General features: G+C 34.7%; 1 pseudogene; it reads right to left on the bottom strand.

Annotated features, from left to right (window-relative positions):
- Positions 1-11,075: 11,075 nt before the first annotated feature.
- LOC114490922 lies at positions 11,076-11,625 on the bottom strand (annotated as a pseudogene).
- Positions 11,626-22,840: the final 11,215 nt, after the last annotated feature.

Here is a 22,840-nt window from a genome sequence, read left to right on the forward strand (position 1 = left end):
AGTTGCCCTGTCATATTTTTGTGAATATCATCAAGTGCCTGAAATTGCTTCCCTTTCAAAGGTGATTTTAGTTTGGGGAAAATCCAGAAGTCATAGGACAACAAATCTGGGCTGTAGGGAGGCTGAATCACTTGAGTGATTTGATGTTTCACCAAAAAGCTCTTAATGAGACATGATGCATGAGTGCACATATTGTCATAAAGAAGCTGCCAATTACCAGTTGCCCATAGCTGTGGCTTTCTGACTCATTCAAATAGCTTTTGTGGAGGAATGTTCAAGCTTAATGCAAAATTGGGTACGCATTTGTTACTCTATTCACTCAGTCATTTTGAATGTGACAGCCACATAGTACATATGCTCATTCAATGGCGCCTACTGCCCCCACTTACTGTCAAGTACAGTGAAGTCATCATTATTCACACATGTACATTCCAGTCCACTCTCCTTGGCTGCTGGGTTACATAGATATTGCACAAACCATTCTCATTATATTAACAATGGCAGGACTTTCCCTGGACAGACCTCCTATTACCTTAATGTGCACATCAACTTTGTGTTATTGATGCTATTATTACCAGACCCATTTCATAGATGAAGAAACAGATTCAGAGAGATTTGGTATATTGGCAACTGCAATTCTGCTTAAAAATTGTACAGGTTTTCATGTAGCAGTCTGATTCTAAAACTCATGCTCTTACCTAGGAATCTATGCTATTTCTTTTTTTTTAAGATTTTATTTATTTATTTTTAGAGAGAGAAGGGAGGGAGGGAGGGAGAGAGAGAGAGAGAGAGAGATAGAGAGAGAGATAGATGATAGATAGATAGATAGATAGATAGATAGAGAGATAGATAGGTAGATGATAGAGAAACATCAATGTGCGGTTGCTGGGGGTTATGGCCTGCAACCCAGGAATGTACCCTGGCTGGGAATCGAACCTGGGACACGTTGGTTCCCAGCCCGCACTCAATCCACTGAGCTACGCCAGCCAGGGCTGGAATCTATGCTATTTCATTATTATTCCCAGGAAATTTAGACTGTTGGCTAAGTCCCAATTGATTGCACTTTGATTTTTACCAGTTCCATGGACCTTAATTTTATGTCACATTCTCCATCTCACATGTAACTACCACATAACTATTCTATTCCCTCTAAATGCACTTTAATTTTTTATTAAATTTATTGGGGTAACATTGGTTAGTAGGATCATATAGGCTGTGTGCCCACTGCCTAAAGTCAAAATAGATATGAGGCTTCCTCTACCCTCATCCCCACCTGCTTCCCTCTAACAACAACCACATTGCTTTCTATGTCCATGAGTTTCCGTTTTATATCATACATATGAGTGAAATTATATGGCTCTTAACTTTTTTGACTGCCTTACTTCACTTAGCATAATATTCTCAAGGTTCATCCATGTTGTTGCAAGTAGCAGTATTTCATCTTTTCTTATGGGTGAGTAGTATTCCACTGTATATATGTACCACATCTTCTGTATCCAATCCTCTATCAAATGACACTCCAGTTGTTTCCATGTCTTGGCTCCTATGAATAATGCTGCAATGAATGTAGGGATGCATATATCTTTGCAAATACACAATTTCAAGTTTTTGGGGTAGATACTAAGGAGAGAGTTTGCTGGGTTATATATTAACTCTATTGTTATTATTATGTTTTAATAAACCACCAGACTGTTTTCCATAGTGGCTGTACTGGTCTACATTCTCACTAGCAGTGAATGAGGGCTCCCTTTTCTCCAAAACCTCTCCAACACTTGTTATTACCTGTCTTGTTGATAATAGCCATTCTAATTGGTATAAAGTGGTATCTCACTGAAGTTTCAATTTGCATCTCCTTAATAGCTAGTGAAATTGAACATCTTTTCAGGTATCTATTGGCCATTTATGTGTCTTCTTGGGAGAGGTATCTGTTCAGGTCCTCTGCCCATTCTTTAATTAGATTATTTGTTCGTTTGGTCTTCTAAATACATTTTTGCATAAGAATTTGATTTTAACTCATCTACAGTGCTACACACTGATCCCATACCTTTCAAAATAAACACAAGAAATTAGTTTGTTGATACTTCTACTTCCTAACAGATATTGTCCTATTGTAAATTGAACAGAGTAAAATTTCTAAATTTTACTATAAAATAATTTATTTTCTCTCACTTTTGCTTTGTTATTTTCCAAGTTTTGCTGCTTTTGTGAAATGTAATTCTTATAAATAGCACACTATAATTTTTTAATGTACCTAATTGAATCTTTTGTAAATATATGAGTGGTACAATGATAATATAATCTTTTTAGATTCTTATCTTTCTTTGCTGTTATTTTTATTGTCTTGCTTATTTTGTAACTTATCAAACCCTAAAATATTTTTTTTATCCATTTGGTCTTTTTTTGATAGCACTTCAGATATTAAAACATCCGGATTTGGCATTAGAGCTGTGTTTAAATTTTTACTGCTACCAATTGTTAGCTTAATGAGTCATTTAATCTCTGCAAATGACAATAATACTACATTCCTCAGGGTTGTTGTATAGAATAAAGAAGATAACTAATTTATCCTTGCCTTCTGCTATTCAAAGCCCTCTAGAATGGCGTCTTGAAATTCTATGTGACAATAGCCTCCACTTCAGTCAAATCAGTACATTTTTCAAATGCTACTTTCCTGTCACATTGCCTGCTATTTCCTGCCTTAGGTGGCTTACATTTACATGGATATAGAAATAATAGTGTTGCAAAATACACTATTTTCAATGCAACATAGTCCATTGAAGTCTATATATATTCAGTAGCTTTTAATTTCAATATTCATTATCTTAAGTTTCTAAAAGTATGAGTCAACAGGTAAAATGTGACTCTTGAGGATATAATATAGCTAATTACTACTAGACTGAGACTGGGCCAGGGAGCCTGACTGATTCAATTTATGATTCTTCTTTTATGAGTTGTGTCATCTTGAGCAAGTTACTGAATCTCTGAATGACTTAATTTCCTCATACATAAAAATAGAATAAAATGATCTAACTCAGAGTTTATTGATAATATTAAATGAATAAATCCACATAAAGGGTTAAATTAGTGTTAGCTATTAATTCTTCTTCTTATTATTATTTTGCTCTAGCATATTTTTTCACTACCCTTTGGTTAATCTGCCTGGATTTGGGTACTGATGATGTCTTCCAATCACTTTCTTGGTTGTATTATTGTGTTTATAGTTTGGGTGGGTTCACAAGACATGTTTGTGCAGTGATGTCAGTATAGCACAGTTGTGTGGTACAGTGATGAATATAGAAAACCCAGGTGTCAGACCACCTTGATTTATAGCACTACCTACTAACTGAGTGCTCTTGGATAACTTGCCTCTCTACACCTTGTTTTCTTCATAGGTAAAATGAAAATATTGAGAATACCTGTGTCATAGGGTTATCAATCAAATGAGATAACACATACAAAGTATTCAACACAGTGTTTAACAAACAGTAAATGTTAGTCACTGGTGTTGTTCCTGTTGTTGGTGGTGTAATAATAATTTTAAAAACTCTATTGTGAAATAAATAGTGATCACAATTATAAACTCATGTAAAGACCTATATGACCTGCCTCCTATAGAAAAAATATTATATTTTCTAGAATGAAATTTCTTAGACAGTGCATGGGAAGTTCCAGCAGTAAAGAAATGATATGAAGTTGCAGTTGGCAAATTTTTTGCAAAAGACCAGGTGGTAAATGTTTTCATTTTTGTGGGCCACACAGTCTCTGTCACAAACTCTCAGCTCTGCTATTCTAGGGCAAAAACAACTATATACAATAAAATTAATGCATGCATTTGTGTTATAATGAAACTTTATTTACAAAACTGGTATCAAGATGATGCTCATTGGAGTTTGCTGACTCTTGATCTTAAAGATTGGAGAATAACCCTATTAGAGAAATATAATAGTGACATAACTGTGCAGTATAAATTTAAATTTATAAATCAATTAAATCAGTTGTGTGATTTGTTTTTCTCCAACAACACTCATATACACTGGTGGAAAAGAAAAGACAAATAGAAGGTATCATGCACAACTGGTGGTTTGTCAGGAGTATAAACTAGAAGGAGGCTGAGGTAATGAGATGAGTGGATTTAAAGAGATGACCACAATGTTAAGCAATAGAAGGGCAACCAGAAAAGAAGAAGGCTAGCTGGGGTTAGTAGCTGGTGACAAGGGTGGGCAGATGGTCACGGAAAGAAGCTTGGTATGGCAAAAACTGGCACTGAGGTGCTTGGTCATGTTATTTGGAGAGATAGCCGTGGTCCCTCCTCATCCATGGTTTCACTTTCCACTTACTATTCCAGTCACTAGTGGTCTGAAATATTAAGTGGAAATTTCCATAAATAAAAATTTGTAAGTTTTAAATTGCATGACGTTCTGAGTACCTAAATGAAATCTCACACTTTCTGTCTTTTCCCTGCTCAGAACCTGTGTCATCCATTTGCCCAGCATTTCCACACCCTACACACTGTACCTGTTACTCATGTAGTAGCCCTCTTTTTTATTTATTTTTAATTACATCTGATAGTAAATATTTTTTAAATTTTTTATTATCACCCAAGGTCATTTTTTTTCATTGCTTTTAGAGAGAGGGTAAAGGAGAGAGGAAGGGAGAGAGAGAAACATCAATGTGACAGAGAAACATTGATCAACTGCATTCCTTAGGTGCCTGGACTGGGGATGGTGCCTGCAAATTTTCAGTTACGGTACTGTAATAGGGTATAGCCAGGGTCCCCCCACATAGGGATTTGTAATGGGGTCCAGACTCAGGGTGTCCAGGAAATATTAAAAATATAGGATGTCCTCACCCCCACACATCTGAATTGAGGGATGGGACACATGGAGTAGGGACACTGAGCGTTGTTTTAGCAACAGTTTTGCAAATAACCTCAGGCATGGTCATTTAACATATCTATACATTTTATGTGGTTTCATGGATATGTTAAATAGCTGTGGCCACGCTTTGAGCCAGGGGGATGGGAGTGACTTCAACCCTTGAAGTAACTGGGAGGCAACTCCCTCTGGTTACAGACTTATGTGAAAGCTTGGAGATGATTGGCTCCACACTATGGGGCTACACCTGTGCAGACTTACTATGGCAGCCCAGAAAACCTGGAAAAATACAGGAATGCTGGCAGGTGTAGCTGATTGTGGGAGGAGTCAGAAATGAGGCTGCAGAAGAAGACTGGTGCTGGGATTTAAACACAGGTGCAGCAACCTGGTGAAGGTTGGGACTATGCGTCTTTGAGTACTCCCTTTGCCACGTGGCTTAGGGAGCAGGAGAGACATTGCAGGAAGGAAAGAAGTGAAAGAACTTGTGCTGGTGGGCCAGGAGAAGGTGCCACTCAGATTTGGATTATGAACAGGATATCCCAGCAACACGGTTGATGGTGCTGGAAACCTTGGGAGGCCTGCCAGCCAAGTACGAATTACTGGGAAGAACTGGGGGCTACCTGAGCCACAGACTTCTATTTTTTTCCTGAGATACAGTGCCCCAGACTGGGCAAACGGGGAAGGAAGGACTGTGTGTGTTTGTGGGTGTTTTAAGGGACTTTGGGATATTAACAAAGACATTAAGTCATTACTCTAAGTCTGTATAACTTTTTGAATAAATGCTTCCTTTCCTTTTCAACAATCTCTGGCATTCCTGGAGGCAGACAAGGTGAACCTAGTACAGGGGGGTGCCCTGGAGGAAGGGGGATCCTTTGGAAATAGTATTTTGACCAACCCCCATGGGTCTTTTTGTAACAGTACAATATTCCACCCACCTGAGTCACACTTGCTAGGGCTCGATTTTTTTTTATATTTGTTTCAGGTGTAAACCATAATTGTTAGACAATAATAGAATTTATGAAGTGATCCCCCTGATGATTCTAGTACCCTCCTGGCACCATACATAGTTAATACAATATTATTGACTGTATTCCCTATGCTATACTTTATATTCCCATAACTATTCTGTAACATTTTAATTCTTGCACCTTTTTCACACATTCCCCTAATACCTTCCCTCTGGCACCCCCCCCCAGTTTGTTCTCTGTACCTATGAGTCTGCTTCTGTTTTGTGGGTTCATTTGTTTTGTTCTCTCAATTTCACATATGAGTGAATCATATGCTATTTGTCTTTTTCTATGTAGTACTCCTGTTGATATTCAGATCAATTGTTGTGGTATCAAAGGGCTTGTATTCAATTAACCTTATTTTATTTAATAATGGCTACAGAGCCATTCACATAACTTTATTACAGTAATTGCTATAATTGTACTATTTTATTATTAGTTCTTATTACTAATCTCTCATTGTGCCTAATTTATAAATTAACCTTTATAGGAATTTAAGTATACAGTTCCATACTACCTGTAGTTTTAGGTACTCACTGGGGGCCTTCGACCATATCTACTATGGATCAAGAGAAACTATTATAATGTGCTAGTTACAGACTGACGTACTTTAAATAAAGATTTCAGAGGAAGTGATGGTTGATTCAGATTATGACTATAGCAATAATTGTCTGAGGTGGAGAATAAAAAATATAAGGATAAAATAGTTCAAAAAATGAGGAATCTAGATGTTGCATATTTCATACATGAGAATACTTAAATTTCTGAGTCTGGAGTTGTGGTAGAGAAGAAGTTAATAAGCTAGAAACTGAGATTTTCAGAGGAAAGAGCTAAGGTGTGGTGTTGGTAAATAACAACAGTCAGGCTGAGAGAAGGAATGCATTTTGTTGTTGAATGGCATGAGCTTCAAATAAAAAATGACTGTTTAGGAAGGAGAGGTTTTCATGATTTATGAGTGCACATGGGGAGAAATGAGGGCAGCAACTTCAAGGGTCTGTGGCAACTTGAGCAACAGCAATGACAAGTAAATGTAAAGAAGGGATTTGTACAAGTATGTCAAACCTCAAAGCTCATGTTCAAGAATTATAGCTTTTGCCCTGGCTAGTGTGGCTCAGTGTATTGAGTACCAGCCTGAGAACCAAAGGGTCACTGGATCAATTCCAAGTAAGGGCACATGTTTGGGTTGCAGGCCAGGTCCCCAGTAGGGGGCACAGGAGAAGCACCTGCACATTGATGTTTCTCTCCCTTTGTTTCTCCTTCCCTTCCTCTCTCTCTAAACAATAAATCAATAAAATATTTTTTAAAAAGAATGATAGCTTTTAACATGTTTTTTGTCTCCATTCTATATGCTTTCATTTTAAATGAAAATTTCCTTTTAAAGGTATACTACACAATTAGGTCCTGAGGAAGCTTCATAAACATGTCAACAAAAGATTTCATTAGCTAGCAACACAGAATTAAGTATAATAGAAATGAATCATTCATTAAAGAAAATGTAACACAATTAAACTTCTGATTTTAGAAGCCAGAGTTTTGTTATAGTAAAATGATCTTATTTAACTAGAAAATATGGCTATTTTTAAATTGAGAGTATCATATCAGGAGGGCTTCAATACTTTTTCTATTACAGACTCACTCCTGTTCATTAAAAGTACAATTATTTTTTCTTGATACTAAAATTATAGACAGATAGGTAGATAGTTTTAAGACCATGCTAACCATAGTTACAAGTTCTTCTGGAGTGTTGTAATGCTAAAACCAAAACACAAGTCAATGACTTAGAAGAATAAGTAAAAAAATTCAACCAGTATGGTAATTTAGACTATAACTTACGAAATCTTGGGAGAAAGTTATAAATACATACCTTCATCCTCATAACAGCACCCTGTTAAAAAATCACTAACACTGAATAATAGCTATCACTTGAAATCTGTCAAGTTACATTATTTTTAACATAAAAATATTTTAATATTTTAAACTCTGCAATGTTTTCATTTTTAGTAATAACTTATTTGATTATCCAGTGCAACAATAAGTACATTAATCTATAATAAATTTTATAGTATAGTGACTACATAATACAAAAACTGAATACACCAAACTGCAATAAAGTTTAAATTGCCAGTTGAATTACATTTAGAGGTATGTCAGAATATATAAATATATACAGTTAAAAGTATATATAAACATGTGAGATATGTCATATTTATATTCAGTTATGGACTTTTGTATCGCTGAATTGTCATTCTTTCTACCTGAAATCTTAATTTGGAATATGTAAAAACACCAAGTTTTACCTCAGTTTTCATGTCTTCTCTGAATTTTGGGGGTCTTTGGAGCATATTTTATTAATTATGCTATTACAGTTGTCCCAATTTTCCCCCTTTGCTCTACTGTTCCCACTACCCCCTTCCCTTCAGCAATACCCTAGTTCCTGTCCATGGGTCATGCATATATAAGTTCTAGGCTTCTCCATTTCCCATACTATTCTTAACCTTCCCCTGTCTATTTCATACCTACCAGTTATGCTTCTTAATCCCTGTACCTTTCCCCCCATTCTCCCCTTTCCCTCTCCCTGCTGATAACACTCCAAATGATCTCCATATCTATGATTCTATTCCTGTTCTAGTTGTTTGCTTAGTTTGAATTTGTTTTCGTTTTTCTTTAGATTAAGTTGTTGGTAGTTGTGAGTTTGTTGTCATTTTAATGTTCATAATTTTGATCTCCTTTTTTCTTAAATAAATTATTTTAACATTTCATATAATAAGAGCTTGGTGATGATAAACTCCTTTAGCTTTACCTTGTCTGGGAAGCACTTTATCTGCCCTTCCACTCTAAATGATAGCTTTGCTGGATAGAGTAATCTTGGTTGTAGATCCTTGTTTTTCATCACTTTGTATACTACTTGCCAGTCCCTTCTTGCTTGTACGATTTCTTTTGAGAAATCAGCTGATAATCATATGGGAACTCCTTTGTAGGTAACTCTGCTTTTCTCTTGCTGCTTTTAAGATTCTTTCTTTATCTTGAACATTTGGCATTTTAATTATGATGGGTCTTGGTGTGTTTCCCTTTGGGTCCAACTCGTTGGGGACTCTCTGTGCTTTGTGGACTTTTATGTCTGTTTTTTGCACTAAATTAAGGAGGTTTTCTCTCATTAATTTTTTCAAATAAGTTTTCAATTTCTTGCTCTTCTTCTTCTCCTTCTGGCATCCCTGTGATTCAGATGTTGGCACGTTTGGAGATGTCCCAGAGTCTTCTTATTCTCTCCTCATTTAAAAAAAAATTCTCATTTCTTCATTCTGGTCTGATTGATTGTTTATTTCTTCTTTATGCTCCAAATCATTGATTTGAATGCCAGCTTCCCTCCCTTCACTGTTTGTTTCCTGTGGATTTTTCTTTATTTCACTTAGCATAGCCTTCATTTCTTCCCTTAAGCTTTTATTGTACTCAATGAGTTCTCTGAGATTCCTTTTTGCCAGTGTTCTGAACTCTGCATTTGATAGGTTGACTATCTCCATTTCACTTAGTTCTTTTTGCTGGGGTTTTGCTCTGTTCTTTCATTTGTGCCATATTTCTTTGTCTCCTTGATTTTGCAGTCTCCCTGTGTTTGTTTCTGTCTATTAAGTAGAACTGCTTTGACTCCCTGTCTTAGTACACCTGTTAAGTTGTATGGGGAGGGGCCCTAGGCATTTACCAGAACAGGGCAACCCACTTCACCACTTTGTGGCTCTGTATTAAGGGAAAGAGTCAGAGAGGAGACAATGCCACTGCCTGCCTGCTATAGCCTTGCCCAGTACTCACCCTGTTTCCAGTCACTTCAGCCTCTTCTTGTATGTGACTTGTTCCCCTCCGGCTGCTGCCCCACTGATGGTTCCCAGAGTAGGGATTTTGTGTATGTTTTGTGAATGGACTCTCCAGGGAGAAGGGCAGTTTCTTCTGCCACTCCAAACCCCACTGGTTTTTATAGCCCAAATTTATGAGGCTTTATTTTCCCAGTTCTGGAAACCTGGGCTGTGGGGCCTTGCCTGGGGTTGAGATTGCTTGCTCCCAAGGTATCCCTCCAAATTTTTATCCACCACATGTGCATGTGGGACCACACATTCCCTTGGTGGCCTCCACTGACTTTGCCTCACAACCACCACACTGTGTACTCTCCAGCCCAGCTCCCTGTCACCGACCCTCCTACCCATCTTGATGAATATGGCTTCTTTAAATCCTTGGTTGTCATACTTCCAAACTGTTAGATTTTTTTGGCTGTTCTGGGTGTTTTTTGTTTTGAGGTTAGTTGTGATCCTTCTTATGGTTATGTAAGGAGGTAAAACAAGTCTACCTATGCCGCCATCTTGAGCAAAGACTCTGAAGTATTTTTCATTTCAACAGGTAGGCCCTCTGTCTGTGATTTTGTAATGTCCAACATTCTTTCCAATTGTATTATATATTGGTGATGCATAATGACCTCTGGGCAAGAGGCATATTTTTTAAATGGTCAGTCTGTTCTTATTTACCTAACAGAATGAATTACTCATTATCACCAGAAAGAGGAAGGAGGGAAGGAAGGAAGGAAGGAAGGGAGGAAGGAAGGAAGGAAGGAAGGAAGGGGAGTAGGGGGAGGGAGAGAGAGGAGAGTGGGAAGGAAAGAGGATAGAAATAGCATTTCTAATCCCAGAATAAAACATGTAATCTCTGTTTTTCCTACTCCTGAAGAGAACTAAAAGAAGGTTTGTTTACATACATCTTTTTATGTCCCATTGAATTTTAATATTTTTATTCTCTCTGAGTACATATTTTTACCAAATGCTTTTTAGAGAGAGAAGAAGGGGGAGGGGAAAGGGAGAGAAATATCCAACAGTTGTTTCTCCTACACTCCTACTGGGGGAAAAATCTGCAACCTAGGCACATGCCCTGACTGGGAATCTATCCCTTCACTTTTCTGTTTACCAGAGGATGCTCCAACCAATTGAGCCACACAAACCAAAGGAGATATTTTAAAAATATATTTGATCCTGGTTTCTTGTTTTTGTTTTTGTTTTTTTATAGTGAGTTATTTTTAAACCATGTCATACATTCCCCATACTGATACCTTATGATTCATTATGATAGAGGCAGGGGTATTTGCTAACAGTGGGTATGCCATACCCTCCATCACCTCAGCCAGACACTTCCACCTGCATGTAGTTCCTTGTTACCACACACCTCAGGAGGGCCTCTCCTTTTCCTTCAGATGTTCAATCATAACAGCTAGATGAGCCTCATGATTTTCCTTAATCTAGTCCATTTTCAAGATCAGCTTTTCCTCTAACATTTTGCTGAGGTTGTTTCCCTCCCACACCTTCAATAGGACTTCTTGCTCATGGCTCCTCATCCTCTTTTCTGCCAACCATTTCAGCACCTGGGTCTCCTGAGACTTTCCTCTTTCCTTAGCAGTCTCCAGTTTTTTTCTAGAGTTTCTTCAGGGGCAGGTCTTTCTTCTTTGGAAAAGCTAAAGTTTGTGGGGCTTCTGAGATGGGATATAGTTGCTTAAAAATCAACTCAAAAGCCTGTCCACAGGCACGTTTGTTGGTGTGCTTCACTTCTGTATCATAGTAAGTATATGTTGTTGTTGTGTGGTTCCAGGTAAAAGCAGGAGCACATCAGTGACAGCATAGACTCCTCCTTCATTTTTGCCTTGTAGGTTATTGCTGCTTTAGCCATTGAAGACATGTGCAGATGCTGAGAGGTGAGGAATGGGAGAGGTCCAGCTATAGTAGCAGAGAGAAACAGATGCAAGATCCTTGTGGTACATTGCAAACATGATATTATCAATGGCAGCTCCTGCAACACCAGTTTGAAAACACAGCTTCAGCAAGTTTATTATTCTTACATCCACTTCTTGCCCATAATTGCTCCCTCAAAGTGTTTTTTTCCTCCTTTATTTCCATCTCCTCCTCTTTTTCCTCTTCTCTTCTAATCTAGCATTGGAGGATATGTATTTGATGAAACTTTCCTAAACTCCAGAGAGAAGAGTCCAGTTTCTCTTAACTGGCTTACTTTATATTTAGAGAAAACAGTTTAATATATCCAAAATTATGTATATGAGTTTCACTGATCATTATGTAGTTTTCTTGATTAATGAAAAGTGCTACTATATACTTGCTTATAAACTGTACTAGTTTATAGTAGTGAGAGTTTTCCTCATATTTTGAAATAGAAGAAGAAAAAGAGAAGGAGGTGGAGAAAGAAGAAAAACTGGAGCTTAATAGTCAAATATTTAATAGAAAGTTGATATCTACCCTATTTTGTCCTACCACCTAAATATAGAAAAGAAATTCAATACTGCATGCAATTTTTACTGTCAACATATCTATATTCTTCAATTAATGTTTGCTACTATGATAATGTAAAATGTTTCCTATACCTTCCCATATAAAGTTTGCTTAGTAAACAATTATCAAATAAATACATTAACTATAATTATTTTGAAACCTAAGATCAGGAAAAAGTGAAATAAAAAGTGCACATATGTATAAAAACACATGCACAATCCAAGGCAATATGGTCAAAATAACTTACTCAAAGTACCTAGGCTTCCAGTTCATGTTCCTATATGTGTGTGCTTTGTGTTGTTTTGATGGTTATAAAGCCATTATGTATAAAGGACCCATGGACAAAGATAACAGTGAGGGGGGAGGATTGAAGGTGGGAGGTAACAGTGGGGGGAGAGCAATGGGGGAAATGGGTACAACTGTAATTGCACAGTAAAAAAATAAAAATAAATAAAAATAAGACCATTAACCTAAAAATAAAGCTATTATTTTATATAACCATTTCAATAGAAAATTAAAGATGTGCTAGCAGCCACCAGAGTTAAACAACTCCAAAATAATGACCTATTATAAATAATTGTAGAGATTGCACAGAATAATTGACATTTCATATGCTCATAATTGACTGGCATTGCACTCCACAATTCTTTTATTTTTCAGCATAAACAGTGATAAGGTGTGACAAGCAAATATACCTTCAGTATCCAAATTGCCACAGTAAAAACTTTAACTTAACAACCTCAAGGACATCCAACTGGTGTGGCTCTAAACATTAAGCAGAGTGAAAAAACTTGAATTGCCATTGAATCAATCATGACAAATAATGACAACCCAATACTCTCAATGACTTAAAATAATCAAGATTTACTTTTCAACTATGTCACAAGAGGAATAGCATATTATACATCAGAATAACAAAGTACTACTTGAGAGTATAATACCAAGGGTTGTAAAGGATGTGAAGAAAGAGAAACCTCATATACCACTTTTATGAGTATAAATAGTTTCAGTCATCTTGGAAAGTAATCTAGCATTTTCTATTGCAGTTAAATGTATTTTGCTGTGTGGTTCAGTAATTCTACTTCTAGGTATATATCTCAGAGAAAGTGTCCCAAAGCTTATAAAGATGCACACAAAATTCTGAAGAGAAGTAGTAAGAGAATTGTGTGTATATATGTACATAAAATATTCTCTGTATAAATAAATTATTTATAGCACAAAATACCATATACTTAACAACATTACAAATACTAAATTACCTATATGAAACACATAGGATAGTTAAAGTACCTATATGAAACACATAATATAGTTCTTAGGAAAAATGAGAAATAAGAATGGCGATAATAGATGAGAATATTTAAATATAAAATGCCCTATGATAAACTAATGATTGAAAAAAAGATCACTCTAAAATAAAGAATATACCCAGCTGGTGTAGCTCAGTGTCTTGAGCATGGGCCCATGAACCAAAGGGTTGCCAGTTCAATTCCCAGTGAGAACACATGCCTGGGTTGTGGGCCAGGTTCCCCATTGTGGGCACGTGAGAGGCAAACATACATTGATGTTTCTCTCCCTCTCTTTTTCCCTCCCTTCTCCTCTCTAAAAATAAGTACATAAATAATTTTTTAAAAATTTTAAGAAAAGATATCAGATCAGGATGGATAAAAACCAAATATATACACTAGAATTTTAGACAATTATGTCAGTGTTTTCAGTGAAGATGCTTCTGCATTCAAGTACACAGTACTACCTTCATTGTTTCTATTTTATCCACCTATCCATTCATACATCTATCCATTCATGTAATAATATCAACTGATATCTTTCTAGGACTTGGACAGTGTCCTAGGCCACATTGTTTAAGTTATACCTGAGATAGTCAATGAAGCTGTTTATTCTAGCTTTGTTGTTGGACTGTGATGGCCACTGCATTGAGACTGAAAACAAGCCAAATGAACTTCCTATTTTTCTCTAAGTGTATACCTGATTAGACATATAATAGTAGTACAAATAGAACTAAATATTTAGTCTTACACTGAAAGAAAATATTTCTATAGGAGACACATTTTACCATAAATCTGTGAAAAGATCAGATGAGATAAGTATAAATAAAAATAACCTTGGATCAACATTTTCATCTCTCAATTCTTTTAAAAGTACAATAATTTGTGTTCAGAGAGATTTTCTTGTTAAAATTTGTTTGTAGATTCTAAGAACAGATAAATTTTATTAAATACATAATTGAGCCACTTCTTTGAGTTTGACAGAGGTTTGATTTTGCAATAACAGTGATCAGCTCTTAGTTGGAACCTGAGAACAAAGAAGTAAAGATAAATGAATATTGAGAAATGCTTGAAAGAAAAATAATGAATCACTATTACAGAGTTTTGCCCCCAAAAGTAAAAAAAGGATTGCCAATGTTTTTTGTTCAGTAAATTGGATAAAATAATATCATGTTCGGCTGAGATTTTTGAGACTACTTTGAATGTATTTACTTATTTTTTCTTCAAAGTATATGCTATTTAAAAATTCTATATTACAGAAGTGTTCTTTGTGGGGGCAAGAGAAAAATAGGCGTGGATAGGGAAACTGTATGTCTAATGTTGCTTTAGTTGTATTTGTTAATTACCACTGGCAACAAATGTTCTTTTAGTCTTTTTATATATACACATACACAAATACATGTCTACATACATATATATTAATAACAATTTATATTGTATCTCAATATGTGTTTACATGTGTATATGTTTAAGCAAACCTCAAGAAAGATTAAAAAAATAATGAAATCCTATCTGGTAGACATCTGTGTTTTCTGTCTGTGCCCATTTTTGAAATAGCTCCTTATTTTCTCTTGGGAACCCTCCTTCCACACTGTGTGTAGTCTATATGAATCGGTTCTTACCTTAGACCCAACTTCCCTTAAATTAAGGAAACATGCAACTGTATACCACATAGGTACACAGTACTCAGATGTTGTATAAGAAATTGACACAAACAAATAACAATTTTACCAATCCATTTCTGATGCAGCAACATCATCTCCGCTGTCAAATGTCATCTTTGTTAGTGTTGAAAACGTGGGGTTAATATTCAGCAGGTGCAGCAGTGGTGTTTTCAGGGGATCAGATCTGTGATATCCCTCTAGTCATTGTTCATTGCTGTTTAGCTTTGTGCCCCATTCTCAGGTCTACCCATGGTTTTTTAGAATTACACATTATTTTCAATGAACATTATTTTTGTTTAAGTTAACCCAAAATTACATTTCAGTTGTTTTAAACTAAAAAAAAAATCTACAGATGAATATAGTAAGTCTGAGCAGAATTTCCTAATTTTGTGTCAGTTGTTTCCCATTTCTACACATCTCTACTTGACTATTTTTATTAGTTGTCTTAGTGTGTGTAATAATTCACTCTGTCACACACACAGGGAATATTTGATCTCTGTCAATATTATAACTTGGTTCATTTTCTCAATTTTAATGTAAAATTCTGTAAACTATTTTCATACTTCAACTTATATTAAAAATCATGCATTTTAGCCAAATTTTTCTCTCCTACTCTATGTGCAATTCCCTATATTTCTTATTTTTCTTCATTAGTTCATTCTTAAATGCAAAAAGGACATCTCCTTAGAAGAGAGAGCAGACAACATCCATTATTGGGGCTGACTATATTTTCCTCTCTAGCTCTGAATTATAAAACTACTTTTCTGGCTGTTTGTAACTATGCAGTCTCCTGGTAGAATCACTTTTCATATAACTTCCCCACTGGATTATTAAAAATTACTATTATTTACATGAATGCTTTCAAAATTATTTTCACACATTTTGCATTTATTAGCCTCATAATGGTTTTATGATATAATCAAAGTTAATATACTTATATTGACTTTGAAAAAATACTGAAAAATATTAAAGGAAAAAGTAAACTTTAAGTTGTTTGGAAATAATGCCAGGATTTTAGTTTTCCTAATGTTATTCTTTGTATTAAATTTCCTAGAAGAAAAAAATTATATGTAATTAAATAAGTATTAAAATAAAGTTAAATCTATCACAAGGTAACTAACTTCATTAATTTCTCCCACTTGTCTTCTACTATTTCTATTTACTTTTTTGAAAAACTGGGTTCAGGTATTTTGAAACAGTATTTTTTTAGTGTTTAGAATGTTTTCAACTTACAGAAAAGTTCTATACTGTATAATAACCTATTTTTATGAGCCATTTTGTACTAGTGGCTGACTTCATGCCTTATCACCCCCTCGCATTTGTTTGCGTCATTTCTACAAAGACATTATCCTATATGATTGCATTGTGACCATCATAACCAGGAAATTAACAATACGTTACTACTCTCTACTTATGAAATCACATTTATTTTTCTTTCATTGTCCTACAATAACTTCATAGCAAAATATCCAGTCTAGAATATACTGTTATGTTTAGTTCTAGGATACCTTTAGTTTCCTTTAATTGGAAGAATTTGTCAGATCTTCCTTGACTTTCATAACTATGAAACTTTTGAGGATTATAAGCAATATGTTTTATAAAATGTTATTCAGTTTGAGCTTTTCTAATGTTTCCTTAGAATCATATGACAAGTGTGTCTTTCCAGCAGGAATATTACAGGTGGAGTGGCTCTCCTCATCACCCCTGTCTGATAGTGTGTAAATTTGATTTGTGCATTACATAGCCATCCTGATTAAGGCAGTATCTGACAGGATTTGTCTTGTAAAGGCATTTTGTTTTTATTCTGTAATTAATGTTTATTGGTAGACAAGTACTTAGACTACATAAATACAGGGTAGGCCAAAAGTAGGTTTACAGTTGTATGTGAAAAACAGAGTTTAATTATTGTATTGTTTTTACCAATTACTGTATGATGTTCTATATGTACAACTGTAAACCTACTTTGCTCCACCTTGTATTGTATTCTTTGTCACCCTTTCAAATGATTCATTTATTCTTTGACATCACTCTGGACTCATGGATTCTTGTTTTATGAAAAGAATATAAACTTGTATTATCATTATATATTTTGATGCTTAATTCAGACAGTATGATCAGCTCTAAGTAAGCTGATTTGTTATTTTTGTGTCTTCATCATGTTCTGAATAAATCTTATATCTCTGACACAGTTGTATCAGGTTCAGCTTTTACTTAAACATTCATTTTCTGTTTTAAAAGATTTATTTATTTATTTATTTTCAGAGAGGGAAGGGAGGGAGGTAGAGAGAGAGAGAGAGAAACATCAATGTGCAGTTGCTGGGGGTTATGGCCTGCAACCCAGGCATGTACCCTGGCTGGGAATCGAATCTGCGACACTTTGGTTCACAGCCCGTGCACAATCCACTGAGCTATGCCAGCCAGGGCCTAGACATTCATTTTCTAATGAGCCTTAGTTTCTTCTAGCAGAGTGTGGTAATTAGAAAGCAAGACCTTAGTATGAGAATTTCCTGCTGCTAATGGGTTGTTGCAGCCCAGGAATCTCGTGTTGGACAGAGCTAATGTATGATGTATATATGTATGTACAGATGTGTCTGTGTATATATTTATGTGTATATATACAGATCTGTATCTATGTATTTGTTAATCTATTTTTAATTTAATACTATGAGTTTACACTGATATTCACAAGTCTGATCCAATCAAAATTTTATTTATTTTGTGATTGATTTGAAATTTATTTTTTCAAATTTCATTTTTTTCATATCTGTAAATCCTGAAACTGGTAGGGAAATATACTCTCATATATGGTCCCTATTATCACACACACACAGGCACATACACTCTATCCCTTTGTATGAAACTGAATTCTCTTTGCTATTTCCTGCCTCCCTCACTCCACCCATAGACATGCTTTTCAGCATACTTGGATATGGACCTGCTGTACTGGGTACCTGCATACATGAACCCCTCTGTCAGACCACTCAAATTAACACTCTTTCATAGTTGTCCCCGATATGCGTGCCCACTCTTCAGGGTCCAATTTTGACATCCTGCATCAGATTAGCATCACATCTCATTCCCTGCCATGTGCAAGTCTAAATTAATAGTTGTTGCTCTATATTTTTCAAGAAGAGAAGGAAAATAAAGAAGAGAGAGAAAGAAAAGGAAGGCAAAAGAAACATAGTATGTCTTAAAATTACAAATGACAACAGGACAATGAACCATATCTTGGTAATAGCTTATTTGATTTCCTTTTGTTTTTGTCTCCAGAATCACTGTTTCCTACAGGGTTAAATGAATTGTGTTTTAGAATTCTCATTTCTCAAATATGTGATATGAATAGATCTAATTATAGAGACCGAAGTTAAATATTACTCATAAGTTTTAACCTGCATATTGAAATTTTCTGCAGAACATGAATGTAAGAATTATAGCTATAATAATAAAGCAATTGTTAATGTTGCTGAGAAATTAATATGTAAGTATTGATGTGACACCATACATATTTCAGGAAAAAGGCTGTAAGATTAAGTTAGAACCTTAACAACAAGATAATATATCCATGCTAAAATAATAAAAATGTCACTGTGATAAAATTAATTAAAATATGGAAATGACTGTTACATCTATGAGAAAATCCTGTACTGAACATAATAAACAAGAGTAAACTTTAAACATGGAACTTTAAACAAAAGATTGACTAAAGAGTGCCAAATGAGAGATGCATATCCATTCAAAACTGAGCAGACATCTGAATTCATTTCAAATGAAATCTTTCATGTGCTAGTGTGATTTTAGATTTTAAAATTTTCTTTTAAAAGAAAATCAGTCATTTCAATTAGGTTCTTCAGGAAGAAGATGCTGAGTAGGAGTTAGTAGTTTAAGCAATTTATTGGGGAATAACTCTAGTGACAGATAAACGGGGGGAGGGTAGCTGGATTGAGCAGAATAAACCTTCCATCTACTCTGACACCTGCAAAAGAAATGGGAGGTGGAAAAGGGTGAGGGGGACTTTAGACCAGGATACGGATCTGAAAGTGTATCAGATAGCCCAGTGGGCAGTTCTGAATCAAAGATGGCCCTTTAGTGAAATCTCATATTGCTCTAATCTGGCACGGATCTCAGCCATTGGCTAGAACTGCCCAGGAAGAGTTATTTTAGGCTCATAAACTGAAGTTTTTCCTGAATTTCTGAAACTGAAGCTGATCATAACTGAAGCTAGTTGCTCTCGTCTCAGTTTATCAGGAAGTTTTGTTTTGAAAAGGAACCGAGTGTTGCATTTCTTTGGCTACTACAGGTAGATAATTTTATTTGAACAAAAACATTTTAGATTTATCAATTTATCAATGTAATTTATTCCTCTCATTCTTTCAGTACATATCAAGTGTCAAGCCTTCAAGATACTATGATTAAAATGAAGTATTTATTTTTTTTCAAGAAGCTTAAAATCTGATTGTAAGGAAAGTGAAAGTAAAAAAGGCTATTAGAATAGATTATGGCAGATGTTATCATAAGGTTGTATGTAAAGAATTCTGTCAGAAAAATGATTGAGTCCTTAACCCAGCTTTCAGGGACTCCTAAGTCTTTCTGGAGTAAGTATAAATAAACTGAAGTCTAAAACAAGCAGAAAATATTTAGGCTAAGAAGAGATAGACTGCAAACAAATGTATAAAAGACTATTTTAGAGTAAACATTATCTGTGAACTTGGTTTATATATTTAAAACTAAAGTCAGACTGTATACATGTACTTTTCATACCCCTCTTTTCATACCCCAAATCACTCAAAATTAATCAGAATATATTTTTCAAAAAATAAATCCATAATAGTTCAAAACTGAGAAAATATAGCATCACCAGATCAGAAATTAGAAGCAATTCTCAAAGTTAGAAAGCAAATGGGGTCAGGTTAAGAAAAGTACTTGAAAATCAAAGCTCCATTTGTGCTACAGTAAGTAACAATGGCAGAGATGCCAAATCTCAGGGTATGCCAAGACTAGAGTAACAGGTGATGTCTGGGGCAAGAGTCAAGAGAATTAGCCAAAAAGGAGCTGCAACTAGGGACTATACCCTTTCCTGAGTCCCAATATACATAGAGCTTGAATTGAATGGCAGGCAATAATTGAACACTAAAAGAAATAACTTCCTAGGGAGGGCTTTTAGTGGAATATGGGCCACACGCAGTGAAGAATAATAATATATGCTGTTTAGTCTTTGCTTTTCCTGTTCAGCATTCATACATAAATATACTTCTAAAAATACCCTCCTCTAATACAGAGTAACTCTTTCTGGTATAACTGAGAATACAAGTGCCCACTGTCCAAAAATTAGCACTCAAATACCTTATGAACTATAGCCTGAGAGATATCCATCAACTGTTCATGGATTTCATAATTCAGTTTTTTGATATTCTGTAACTTGTAAATTACAAAGTTTATCACTAGCTATATTCTTTAGGTTACATTTCTATTTCAGTTAAGACAAGTTATTTCATGACCACAGAGCAAATATAAATATATGTAAATATAATAAATTTAGAATGGCTAATATAACCATGTTTTTCCAGGCTCATGTGAGTCATTTTCTTCAGTCACAGCAACAGGCATTTGGACAATAAGCAGTGGTAGCAGAAATGTCACTCTAAGAAATGCTAAATCAAGCAGATAAACTTATGTATAATATCTATTACTGTCACCATATCCAATGATTGGGATTTACTTAAATTAGAACAAAGAGGTAAGAAAGGGAGGATGAATGGTATTTATCAGTGAACCATCTACTTGATTACTGAGAGCTGTATATGCAGTAGAGGCTTTTGACATGAATTTGAAAGAATATAAATTATCACTCACTAAAAGTTTATTTTGAGAAGTCTAACCTTATATGGTTTTACCAAACATGTAAAACCAGCCCTTTAAATTCTTTCATCCATTTCCCTGGCAATTCCGTGAATCACCGTCCTAAAACTGGAGTGTTTCTTACATTGGAGTGTATCTTTCTTTTACAAGTATGATGAATTATGAGATTAACCACATTATTTGAAGTTCTACCTATTGATAGGACTTCCATTTTCTATTTTAACTCAAAGACATCACAAAGTTGAGCTGTAAGGCTGAAGTTGTTTACATCTAGTTGATACGAAAATGTCCTGCACTTAACTATGCAAAACAGACTTAACATAGAAAAGCCATATGGAAGAGTTAATTTCTAAGTTGAAGGCTATGAAACTCATTTTAAGCAGGGGACTGCAACATTCAGATATCTTTAAAGAGAATTCCAACAAAAATATTAAAGGAAGGTTTAAAGAAAGATAATAAAGGAGTCAAGCTAGTGAAATAATTTTCTATTAATCCAAGTAAGAAATGATAAAATATAAACTAAAAAGTTGTTACAAAAAGACAAAAGTTGGATACATGGAACAACATTTTGAAATACAAACTGTCTATAATTCTGACTAAGAATATAATTTAAAATACTCTTGTAAACTGATGACAACTTTATTGATTGCAAAATCATATCTATGGGCTTACTTAAAATTATTTTTCAAATATATTAAATACATATTTTCCTTTGATAATTAACAGTGCTAGTAAGAATGCATTTATAATATCAGTGCACTTAGTTTTGAGGGTTGTAGATTTGTTCTTGAATCTTTTCCAATTTTATAAATGTTTATTGCAGTTTGATTGAAAAGCATAAATACCAATGTTTGGATCAATTCCCACCAGACTTTGGGAATAGATTCTGTGAATCTGTATTTTAAAGATCGAGGGGAATAAGCAGCATGATAACAAATGGAACTACAGAATAGCAAATATAAATGCAAAGTACTGATTAACATTTGTGTTAGTTCTCAAGAGGCTGTGTCTTTAACTGATAATTATAATATCTTATGAAAACAGAGTTCAGCTATACTCAAGTCTTTTTATCTATCGTCTGTCTGCCTGTCCAAATCTTTATAAATCACTTGAAGAAAGAAGTTAGAATGAATTTTGTGCATTTTATTGAAAGAACCTAAAAAACAATTAACTAAAATAAATTGCTAAAGGCAGACAAACCAGCTTTTGCAGAGTATTTACAGGACAAAAAGATATTCAGGAAAATGGATTTCTGGACTGTATTTATCCTAGTGTTCATGCATTTTCCCAGATTTTTACATTTCTTTGTCATTTCGGTAATTTTAGGGAGAGTCATGAGGTATACACCAACACTTTAGTTCTCTTTCTCCACCTCTCCCTTCTTCATGTCCTTCCATCTTTACTTCCATGTTTTAAAACTAATCAATATTTATTTAGAATAAAAAGGAATAAAGAAATAAAGTAACCAAACAAATAAATAATCTACAATGTGACCATGATGACATTAGCCCCTTTAGTATCTTGGTGCATCTTTTTACACATTTTACATATATTTTAAAAATTATTAATATTGGAAAACCATGTTAAAATACATAACTGTTCTGTAGACACATGTGTCATTTAACAACATATTATGTGCATCTTTTTACTATCATTCATGTATTAAACAAATACATAGAGTCCCTGCTATGTGTCAGAAACTATTCTCAGCAATTTATATACAAAATAGATTTTTAAAAATTCTTTTTTTGGCACTTACATATTAAATGGATAACTTATATACTATATAGCATAATTTATTAACAAGTGTACATTTTATTAGTTATAAGTGTTATGGAAATAAAATAAACA

This window comes from Phyllostomus discolor, chromosome 3, assembly GCF_004126475.2.
Source record: "Phyllostomus discolor isolate MPI-MPIP mPhyDis1 chromosome 3, mPhyDis1.pri.v3, whole genome shotgun sequence".
Taxonomy (NCBI): domain Eukaryota; kingdom Metazoa; phylum Chordata; class Mammalia; order Chiroptera; family Phyllostomidae; genus Phyllostomus; species Phyllostomus discolor.